Source organism: Octopus bimaculoides, chromosome 20 (assembly GCF_001194135.2).
Source record: "Octopus bimaculoides isolate UCB-OBI-ISO-001 chromosome 20, ASM119413v2, whole genome shotgun sequence".
Classification (NCBI taxonomy): Eukaryota; Metazoa; Mollusca; class Cephalopoda; order Octopoda; family Octopodidae; genus Octopus; species Octopus bimaculoides.
In genome coordinates, this window is record NC_069000.1 from 41,215,677 (window position 1) to 41,219,061 (window position 3,385).

Sequence of the window (3,385 nt, forward strand, 5' to 3'; positions counted from 1 at the left end):
GATGTGGCGGCGTTGTTGGTGGTCATCGTTGGACGAAGCTATTGATGTGTCGCTGGCTGCCGCTGCTGCTGCTGTCGTGTGGTACACGGAACAGATCTCAAAGAGAAACTGAACCGAGACCAATTTGCTGGGTATGAGTTGCTCTATTTAAAGCGTTAAGGTGGCTCCAAGACGGTAGCAGAAAAACACTATCACGTGACCTTATTAAGGGCTGTGATTGGTCAGTTTGCGTTCTGGCGGGAACGGTTCGAAGAAGTTGCCGCTTCAAATAATAATCAGTCACGTGATGACAAGGAGATGGGTTCTCCGCTACGCCCGCGCTTGTTTATATTTAAATGAGAAGAATGGCGATAGCAGTTTTGTATCTAATGGCGATATGTAGTTTCACTACATATGTATATATTTATAATAGAGAGGAGAGGAATTTCACTCAAGTGTACGCTATATATATATATATATATATACATACATACATACATATATATATATATATATAATAAAAGATGGGAGATGCACACAAATGTATTAAAATTATGTAAACTGCGCATTTCTCTCTTTTATTGTGTGTGTGAATAGCTGTAAATTGAATAGAATATATTTTGTTGGATTCATGGTTATTATTTAAATAAATATCTTGATTTTCAAAAAACTTGCCTTGAGCTTTAGTTCTAAACAGTTTGACAATATTTCTTCAAACCTGTCACCTTCGTACATACATGGTTGGCACTCCATCGGTTACGACGACGAGGGTTCCAGTTGACCCGAGCAACGGAACAGTCTGCTCGTGAAATTAACAAGAAGAAAGAGTGCGAGGCAGTTGTGGTGAAAGACTACAGCAGGGTTCGCCACCATCCCCTGCCGTAGCCTCGTGGAGCTTTATGTGTTTTCGCTCAATAAACACTCGCAACGCCCGGTCTGGGAATCGAAACTGCGATTCTACGACTGCTGCCCTAACCACCGGGCCATTTCGCCTCCACTGAGAGTATTGTAGAATGCAGTTGTCTGAGGTGATGCCATGTGGGACCAATCTGAAATCATGTGTTTGCGAAGCTAACTTCATAACCGCACAACCACATGACTGAACATTTGTGTGAATTAAAAATTACCAATATTTCATGCTCGGGAGCCATTAGACAAAAGATATTCTCTACAGAGAAGCGTTTTAATTTTGGTTTTGAATAAGTTTCATTTCGTTTATGTTATTGCTTACAGATCGCAAGAAAACCCACCAAACATCTTTCACATTGTGCCTTACCTTGCTAAAGAGATACCGTATAATTGCAGTTCCCGAACTTATTTTGGTGCAGGAAACCTTTGTATGATTTTCTGAAAATCATGGAACCCATTCCTGTATGCTATATGGACAAACTTAATTCCTAAATTTTAACAGGACATTAAATGAAACCAAAATTGTTTCAGATAATTTATTCATAAAAAATGTAATAGCATTTCTTTGAAATATTGAACACTTTTTTTATGAAATAAATTTTGATTAGATTTTATTAAAATACCTTTTATTGCGGGACCCGAAGACTTTTTTCACGGAACGGTGAGGTGCCTCGGAACCCGTTTTGAGAAACACTGTTGTAGAGCCATCGGATTGTTGAATTCACAGGCGTTACAGTCTCCACAAATACAGCATTTACTTTCCACAAACGTACATTTGATTGCTTCTCTGTTACTTCTCTACGAATAATTTTCTTTTCGATGTTTAAAGTAGTTCTCTACCTTTTTTTAATAGCCGAGCCAAATCCCAAACCTGTATTCTTTTAAGGGGGCGCATCAATAAAAATAAAACCCAAGTCAATCAATGAAAAATTTATTATATTCAGAGGGAAGACCATTGGGGGCCGCCGGGAAGATGCTCCAGGGCCGCGTGCGGCTTTAGGATGTTACGAGAGTTTTTTTTTACCGCTAAAATATAAAACGACATTGTGAATAAGCAGTATCAAATGTTTCAACCGAGCTGCTTAGCTAACGAAACCAAGATCTCTTCGGCAACCTGAAGCAGTAGAGAAGGTAGAAAATCGAGATAAAATATTAAGTAGCATTAAATGTTCTAATGTTGATGGTTTAGCATAACCTTTCATACCTTTTTCAATTTGTGTCAATGTAAGAAATATTTCTTGCACATCCGTTACTACTTCTACCACCACCATAGCAACATACGTGTCAAAAATAGATCTGGTAGATTAAGGTTGACCTAGGCCAAGTCAACCACCACTGAAGACGAGTGAATAGGGCGTTGGCTTCTTAGTTGAGAAGGGTTGCTGGCGGAGGCAATACTGCGCCCTTTAATAAGGTAAAGGGAAAATGCACCTAGCAGTCTGGTAGAACAGGTAAAAAGGTGGAGAGGGAGAGAGAGAGGGGAGGAAGGAGAGAGAAGGTAGTAGAATCGCCGAAATGTCTGTCTTGTTGGGAAATGGTTATTAGAGATTTCGAACGAGCACGAATAGAAACAAATATATAATAAACTGCAACTACTACTACCACCAGTATTACTACAATATTTGTTACTACTACTACAACTATCATCATTACAACGAACACTACTGAAACATCTTGCAGTTAGAGCAACACTTTACGAAGACGGAAGAGATTTGAAGAAGAAAAGAATCCATTTAAAGAAAACACCACCACAATGGCAGAAATAAAACCCACAAAAGATCGGCAATTGACACAAGGTAATAGACACGGAAGCACGTGACCTAAGGTCACTTCCGGTTGCCATATTTTTTACTGTATGTATGTTTGTATGTATGTTTGTATGTATGTATGGACAGCAATCACTTCAATAATAACTGTACGACACATGCGCATGACGACACTAAACAACTGGTTGTTATCGTTGTAAGTCGCCCTTGCTACCGTCGTTGTGTTCGCATTATTGTTGTTGTGGTGGTGGTGGTATTCGTCAATGTTATGGCGGCACCTGGTGGTGGTGGTTGCACCCTTTTTTATTTTTTTCCTATTTTGATTCTTCAAGTCTAAGGAAAGTCGGTTCCCTTTTTTCCACCCCACGATTTTACCTTGTTAGGTCCGCACTCAGAAATAACGTGAGACCGTCTTAAATCTTAAGCATTTCAAACAAACAAAACCTTCATTTCACCACTTCCACGTATATACATTCATATATTCATATATATATATATATATATATATATTACTTACTAGTCATCGACCCATCACCGGACTAACAACCCCGATCGTCCGCGCGTACAATTTAACATTTAAAAACAATTTATCCCCGATTTGTATTATATATATATATTTATATATAATGTATATGTGTGTGTGTTGAAACACCTCTGTTGTTTACCACCAACCCCACTAAATTACACGATCTTATTCTCATTTAAGTCGTATATATATATATATATATATA

At 38.5% G+C, this 3,385-nt stretch overlaps 1 protein-coding gene across 3 annotated transcripts in view; it reads left to right on the forward strand.

Annotated features, from left to right (window-relative positions):
• Nucleotides 1–2,210: 2,210 nt before the first annotated feature.
• The window catches only part of LOC106874157 (zinc finger protein ZFP2), a 20,195-nt gene continuing 19,020 nt past the window's right edge, over nt 2,211–3,385 (forward strand). For 2 of the 3 annotated variants that reach the window (XM_014921781.2, XM_014921782.2), the window contains exon 1: nt 2,211–2,684. The gene's annotated coding sequence lies outside the window, so the exon portion shown is untranslated. Of the gene's footprint in view, nt 2,685–2,825; nt 2,851–3,385 lie in introns of those variants that run through there. The other variant, XM_052975016.1, reaches the window with a different exon arrangement.